This window comes from Podarcis melisellensis (assembly GCF_964234715.1).
Source record: "Podarcis melisellensis genome assembly, chromosome: 11".
NCBI lineage: Eukaryota > Metazoa > Chordata > Lepidosauria > Squamata > Lacertidae > Podarcis > Podarcis melisellensis.
In genome coordinates, this window is record NC_138543.1 from 1,153,553 (window position 1) to 1,161,653 (window position 8,101).

The 8,101-nt window shown below is 44.8% G+C and overlaps 1 long non-coding RNA gene across 1 annotated transcript; it reads left to right on the top strand.

The window, feature by feature from the left end:
• Positions 1-1,183: 1,183 nt before the first annotated feature.
• Positions 1,184-7,575, top strand: LOC309380664. Its single transcript, XR_014173000.1, has 2 exons — positions 1,184-1,914; positions 5,216-7,575. It is a non-coding gene; the product is annotated as an uncharacterized lncRNA (long non-coding RNA).
• Positions 7,576-8,101: the final 526 nt, after the last annotated feature.

An 8,101-nucleotide genomic window follows, 5' to 3' on the forward strand; every position in this document is an offset into this window, starting at 1 on the left:
ATTCTTTTTATGCTAGGTACTGAATGTGGTGATGGAAAAATCTAGTCACAATTCTCTTCACATTTCTCCAAGCCTGGAGCTAGTGATAAGAAGTGGTGAATCTGTGTCAATATTTTTTATTTATTAACTTTTCACTTCTGAATTTATAAAATTTATAAAATTCATCCCTATGGCAGAGTGAAACAGCAAGAAGGATAAACATATGCTAACGTCCTGTGGAGGTAGTGATCATGTTAATGCAGGGAAAAAACTCATTATATACTGATGTAGTACTACTGACAAGTATGGAATAATATTTTACTCACTTGGAAAATAACCAAAAGGACTATGATACTTGTGAATGAAGCCTCCAAACTAATTTAGCAAAACATAAAAATATGGACCAGCACCTTCGATTATCTGCAGCCCTTTAAGTCTGGATCTGGAAGGCGGATAAGTCTTAGATACACAAATAACACCACAAACCGGGGAAGAAGAGTATGTGCTGGGGCAATGGTTTGCGAGGTTACTATCAAATACGAGATTATTTCCTGCTTGCCCAATTCCATACTGAACTAGGAAAGGAGTGGAAATGGCTCAAGTTTTGAAACCAGCCTGTTTGCCATAGGCCTCTTGTTGCTTTTATCCTAAAAAAAAAAAAAAAAAAAAAAAAAAATCGTTTTAAAAAGCAAAGTGGATGCAACTCATTTGTCTGGATTACTGAATAGTTTTGCTATCGTTAGGAGTAAGTGCTATAGACCCATCAATAAAAGACTAAATTAGAGTCTTTTTAGGTAGCATTCCAAATAAATAAAGTTATGTGCAGGCTCAAATTCACATGTGACTTGACTCTTTTTCAACATACTGAATGGCCCATTTTAGTGTTTTAAGATTGTTGGGATTTTCATAATGAGAAGTAACTGTTTTTCCTCCCTTGATATAAAAATGTGAATGGAAGGTGTTATATGGTAAACAAAACTGTACCCCCCCTTTTTTGTGAAGGTAATGATCCCTGCGTGTTCATCTGCATCAAAGGCATATACACTGCCTTTTAGAAGGCACCCGAGACTCCTGCCCTTGGAGAGCTGTGGGGATGTGAGTACTTTTACTACAGCAGAAACCCGGCGGCTGGAGAGAACACAGAGGTCAAAGCCTGAGCGGCCACATAGTCTCATTGGAGTTGTACGCGAAACAGTGCTCTGAACTAATAGCTATGAGTGAACTAATTATCAGATGCAGTGAACAGACCAGAAAACCACTCTGTGAAAAAACAAGTTAATCTGTATTTCCTACTTATTGCTGCTTTTGGAAACAATACTTGAGGACACTGTTGGAAGAGGTTACTTCTAGGAAAACCTCAGAATGTTCCAATTTGAAGTTGTCTTTAAATCAAGTATATTCAGGTGCAATTTGTATATATGAGAAGCACTTTTATTGGGTGTTGGGAAGAAATAAGAGCATGTGTTCAAAGATGTTTGGAAGCAACTAATACATTCTACTTAAACTTCTGTAGAAGGGCTTTATGCCTCCAGTAGCTGTGGTTTCACTTGCGATCTGCAGTTAATTGCTTGTGTTTTGTCTCCAAGGAAATATGTGATAGAGTTAGCCATTGGAATTGATGTCAAACTAAAAGTGTTCTCTCTCCTCCACCCTTCTCTGGAGATCAATTGGTGCTATACACTCATTAGCAGATGAATCACACCCTCAATCACAACTATTCAGCTGGATAAATATGTAATGGAAAACACCAATGTTGTCCACATGTACTGTGTTAAGAGTAAAAACAAAATTAATATAAAGAGTTTACAATGGGCCTCTCAGCCATTGAATGAACCTGGCTTTAATTTTTTGAACATGCTACCTGAAAGTGTTAAGGAGATAAGGAGAGACCTCAGAAGAGCGTACATTGCTGTCCCATTCAGGAAAAAGGCTAAGGTGAAAGTACAAGCCACTCTAGCAAGGAAGGACTGCACCGCTGAGTGTTTTCACTACCCTTGGTTGAACAATATACCGTATTTTTCGCTCTATAGGACGCACTTTTTCCCCTTCAAAAATGAAGGGGGAAAGTGTGTGCGTCCTATGGAGCAAATGCAGGCTTTCGCTGAAGCCTGGAGAGCGAGAGGGGTCAGTGCGCACCGACCCCTCTTGCGTTCCAGGCTTCGTGAAGCTATCCGCAGGCTTGCAGACAGCTGCCTGCAGCCCGAAGCCCGGGGAGCATGGCCATGTGCACCCCGGGCTTCAGGCAGCTCTCCGCAAGCCTGTGGAGCCCGGCGGGAGTTCCTGCCAGGCTCCACAGGCTTGCGGATAGCAGGCAGCAGCCCGAATCCCTGGGAGTGCAGCGCTGCGCACCCCGGGTTTTGGGCAGCTATCCACAAGCCTTTGGAGCCCGGCAGGAGTTCCCACCTGGCTCCACAGGCTTGCAGACAGTTGTCTGCAGCCCAAAGCCCGGGGAGCATGGCCCTGTGCACCCCGGGCTTCGGGCAGCACTCTGCAAGCCTGCGGAGCCCGGCGGGAGTTCCCACTGGGCTGCCAAGGCTTGCGGACAGCAGCCTGCTGTCCCCGAAGCCAAAACAGCGAGGCGGGGTGCAGCTGTGCTGCAAAGACTTCAGGGTTCTTTGAGGCTGGTGGGGGGGGAAAGCAGCGCTTCCCCCCACCGCCAGCCTCACAAGCTCGGGGGGCAGCGGCAAGGCCTGCTCTTGAACACACTTTGAACGCACCTTGTTTTTCAGGGCGAGAACAAGAAACCCCCTATTTCCCCCCCTCCTATGGTGCGGTGCGTCCAATAGAGCGAAAAATACGGTATGCAGAGTTTAAAGAACATATTCAATTAATGTTATTAGGCATAAAAACCAACTCTATTTACTCATACACGACGTCACTGAAGGATAGTAATGGGTTCTTCAAGGATCATTGAGGAACCACAGCCTTCTAAGCAGGTCTTGCACCAGTGTCAGTAGTAGAACCAAACAGCACTTGTAGCTCCCTTCCTTTGATTGTTTGGAAAGTGAATGTGAATGCAGGAGAGCTGGCAATGCATTGAGAATTACTGCTATTGCTAGGTCTTGGAGTGGGGTTCTGTTTGGAAAATGGAGCTCCTGGAGAAGTCATCAGCTTCCAAGGTTTTTCTCACTTCTCATGGGTGTCCAGTAGACTAAGACTGGGTTCCTATAATCTAGTTAAGAGATAGCAGCAGTGCTTCCCTTGCCCCCAGTACTAGAATACTGTTATTGCTGGCTCTTATATCACTGCTAAATAATGCACATTTCCCTCCAAACTAATAAAAAATAAAAGTGAAAGGATGGTAGGTGAAAAAGTTCCATGACAAAACAGTGGACAAGCATTTGCCCTGCCCCATGAGAGAGCCAGGACCTCGGCTACAGCTCTAGAACATGCCCAAAAATGGTTCTATGGAAACATAAAATCAGTGTGGGATTGCACATAAACATAAACTAAGTGGCCTATTCAGATGATGTAGCTAAGTGTGCAACAAGCTCAAATCTTAAACATAAGTATACTTTTAGTATCGTAATTCCAGCAGTCACGGCAGATGTTCTCCTGGAGACAGTTTGGTTATCCCGGGGGATTTTAACATCCACGCAGACACAACCTTACAAGGGGCTGCTCGGGACTTCGTGGAAAGCATGGCCTCCATGGGGCTGTCCCATGGACATGGGCCCAACTCATACTCGCGGACATGCCTTAGACCTGGTGTTGGATGTGGATGTGGGTGATCTGACACTTAGTAAAAGCAAAACTAAAGAAGTGCCATGCTCAGATCACTTCCTGGTGCAACTGGACTTCTCTGCGACCCTTCCCCTCTGCAGGGAGGTAGGACCAATTCAGATCATCTGCCCCCCTGCCACTTAATGGATCCAAATGGTTTCCAGAGTGGTAGGGGATGCTTTATCCCATGTTGATGGCCTTTCAACTGGTTCCCTGGTGGCCCGCTGGAATGTGGAGTTAACCAGAGCTATTGACTGTCTGGCTCTGAAGTGCCCTCTCCACTTGCATGGAGCCCAGACAGCTCTGTGGTTTTCCCCGGAGCTGAGGGCAATGAAACAATCACTGAGACAGCTAGAGTGCCAGTGGCGGAAAACCCATTCTGAATTGGACTGGACACGGGATAGAGGTCAACGTTGAGCCTACCAAGTGACTATAGCAACGTTTGCTTCCGGGGCTCATGGTGCTTCCTAATGCTAGACCTAGGTTAACAAACCTAGTGAGCTTTTTCACTGAGAAGGCATTTTCATTTGGCTCTCCCTGGTCCAGCTCTCTAGTGCCATGGTCAGATCACTTCCTGGTGCAACTGGACTTCTCTGCGACCCTTCCTCTCTGCAGGGAGATGGACCAATTTGCAAGTTCTGCCCCCTGCCACTTAATGGATACCCAAAAGGTTTATCCCATGTTGATAGCCTTTCAGCTGAATCCCTGGTGGCCTGCTGGAATGTGGAGTTAACCAGGACTATCGACTGTCTGGCTCTGAAGCGTCCGCTCCGATTGCATGGAGCCAAGACAGCCCATGGTTTTCCCTGGAGTTGAGGGCGGTGAAACAATCGCTGAGATGGCAAGAGCGCCAGTGGCAGAAAACCCATTTTGAATTGGACTGGACACGGGATAGAGGTCAACATCAAGCCTACCAAGTGACTATAGCAACGGCGAAGAAGACCTTCACCGCCTCTATTGCATCTGCAGAAAACAGCAGCAGGAGACTCAGGTGGTTCGCAATTTAATGGAACCATTGGGCCCCGGTACGGGTCACATGATCTCCTGCAATTATTTTGCGAAGTTTTTTTGCAGATAAAGTCGTTCAGATGCAGAAAGACTCCACTGTGGGAGCAGCGCCGGGGCGGGAGAGTGCTAGAGTCCTGTCTAGTCAGATTGCATGGAATCAATTTCAATCTGTTACCTCTGAGAATGTGGATAGGCTGCTTGGACGAGTGAAACCAACCACCTGTCTCCTTGATCATTGCCCATCCTGGCTCATAAAAGTGAGTCGGGAAGGGCTGGGCTCCGCGCAGTGATGAATGCTTCCCTCCATGAGGGAGCTTTCCCAGACCCGCTGAAAGAGGCGGTTATTAAACCGCTTCTAAAAAAACATATTTAGACCAGGCCAATATGGCCAACTATCGCCCAGTCTCAAATCTTCCATTCTAGGGCAAGGTGATTGAGCGGGTGGTTACTGAACAACTTCAAGCATGCTTGGAGGATGCGGACAATTTAGATCCCTTCCAGTCAGGATTCAGACCTCATCATGAGACTGAAACTGCCTTGGTCACGCTGGTCAATGATCTTTGGCAGGCTAGAGACAAAGGTGAGAGCAGTTTCCTAGTTCTGCTGGGTCTCTCAGCGGCATTTGAAACCATTGACCATAACATCCTTCTGGACCGCCTAGAGGGGCTGGGAGCTGAAGGCACTGTTAATACAGTGGTTCCGCTCCTTCCTAGGCCATATCCAGAAAGTGTTGTTGGGGGATGAGTGTTCAGACCCCTGGGCTCTCACTTGTGGGGTGCCTCTGGGTTCCGTCCTCTCCCCCATGCTTTTCAACATCTACATGAAGCCGCTGAGAGAGATCGGGGGGTGGGTGGGCTGGGTCAGTATGCAGATGCTACCCAGCTCTACCTCTCTTTCAAATCAACCAGTGAAGGTCCTGTGTGTGTGTCTGTAGGCAGTTGGAGGATGGATGGCGGCTAACAAATTGAGGTTGAATCATGACAAGACAGGAAGCGGGCAGGTGTGGAGGACTCCCTGGTTCTGAATGGGGTAACTGTGCCCCTGAAGTATCAGGAGCGCAGCCTGGGAGTCATTTTGGACTCCCAGCTGTCCATGGAGGCTCAGGTCAATTCTGTATCCAGGGCGGCTGTCTACCAGCTCCATCTGGTATGCAGGCTGAGACCCTACCTGCCCACAGGCAGTCTTGCCAGAGTGGTGCATGTTCTCCCGCTTGGACTACGGCAATGCGCTCTATGTGGGGCTACCTTTGAAGGTGACCCAGAAACTACAACTAATCCAGAATGCTACAGCTAGACTGGTGACTGGGAGCGGCCACCGAGACCACATTACACTGGTCTTAAAAGACCTACATTGGCTCCCAGTACATTCCTGAGCACAATTCAAAGTGTTGGTGCTAACCTTGAAAGCCCAGTATACCTGAAGGAGCGTCTCCATCCCCATCGTTCAGCCCAGACACTGAGGTGCCGTGATGAGGGCTTTCTGGTGGTTCCTTCACTGCAAGAAGTGAATTTACAGGGAACCAGACAGAGGGCCTTCTCGGTAATGGTGCCTGCCCTCCCACCAGATGTCAAACAAAAAAATCACCAAACTTTTAGAAGACATCTGAAGGCAGCTCTGTTTAGTGAAGCTTTTAATATCTGAAGGAATATTTTATTTTAATCTTTTGTTGGAAGCCTCCAAGAGTGCCTGGGGAAACCCAGCCAGATGGGCAGGGTAGAAATAATAAATTTCTTAATCTTATGTAAAGCACTCCTTTTAGGTTGTTTGTGAGACATAACTATTTCAACTATTTCAAAGTACAATTACACTCATCTCTTTAGATGTTAAAAGTAAATTATGTTTCATAATGTTTTTCCTCACTGTGCATATTTGTAAGGGCAAAGCAAGTTAATCTAGTGATTTTCACCAATATTCTTTTATGTCAAAAAAATGGAGGGCTGAATCATTAATTGCAGCTTCTTGTAAAAGTGGGAGTTGTTATGACCATGGAGAGTTCTCTGCCCAACATGGATACAAATAATTATGGAGTTCTGGAAGGTTGTGGAAATGGAAATCCATTAATAACAAGGTAGTTCAATCAGAATAAACCTTCCTAGTTCAACATTAATGAAGTTTTGGCTATAACCTAATGCCTTTTTTGGTTTGTTTCATTTTTTATTGTTGCAAATCTTACAGACATTAGCACTCTGTTAAGTAAAGGAATGTAGCACACATGAATACATCACAACAAAACAGAGGCCAAAAAATTAAAAATAAAGTAAAAAAATAACCACCCCATCCCACCCACAAGCTGCATTACAGAGAAAGGGGCCAGAAACCTGTGATAAGAGTCTGAGAAATTACATTCAGTAAATGTGCAGTACCAACATTCCAGGTTCACATTTATATGTAGAGAGAGAGAGAGCTCATCAAGTTTAGTGTTTACAAGAACAATATTGTTACAAATACTATACTTCCCCTGACGCATTTCAATGATTTCTATTCACCCTCTTTACAGAACAGTAGTATAAATTTCATATTCTTTAGTACTGTGCTCAGTCCCTATGTATATACACATACACACACACACACACACACACACACACACAAATACGCTTGCCATCTTCAGACACAGATTTCTTTTTATTCCCAGAAGTACAAAGACCTCCCCTCCCTCTCCCCAAAAGCTTGTACTTGAAAAATCCCAAAACATATTGCAAATTATAATGCAATTCAGACACACACATAGAAAAATGGTAAATCAAGAGGCAATTTCAACTGTTTTGTAAACATGGAATAATTAATAAAGTACACAAGTAGGCAACTATCATTCTTGCTGAGTTTAGCAAACTTGAAGTATAAAATAAATTCTTCCTTTGATCCCAATACAGTACGTAATGCTTACTAGAATTTCTTAACAAGCTGTTAAAACATCAATTTTAACATAACCTTTCAGTCCATATGGTTCTTTAACATTGAGAGGTCTAGAGCTGGAAATCAGGTCACAAGTCAGATTCCCTATGTACAAGCAGCACAACACTGCAACCGTGCTGAGAAATGTCCACATGAACCAGGTTGTATGTGAACAACACAGTTGACAATGTTTTTTTGTAATTGTGACAGCACTTTCCCAAACTTCTGCAGTTCTAAGCAGCAGCAGCAGTTTGTCTCCATGTCTGGCTCCCCCTTCCACTGCACCTGTGAGGCCCTGTGTGCGATAGCCCTGTGTGTGTGAAAGCAATGTGAAACTTATGATGGAGCAATAAAGGCCAAGCCCAAAGAGGTTTAGGACATTGATAATTTTACTCTCATGTAATAATTTGAAAGACATCGAGTTAAGGACATGGTTAAGTTTCCACCAGTAATGGTCTGAATATATATATATATATATATATATATATATATATATATA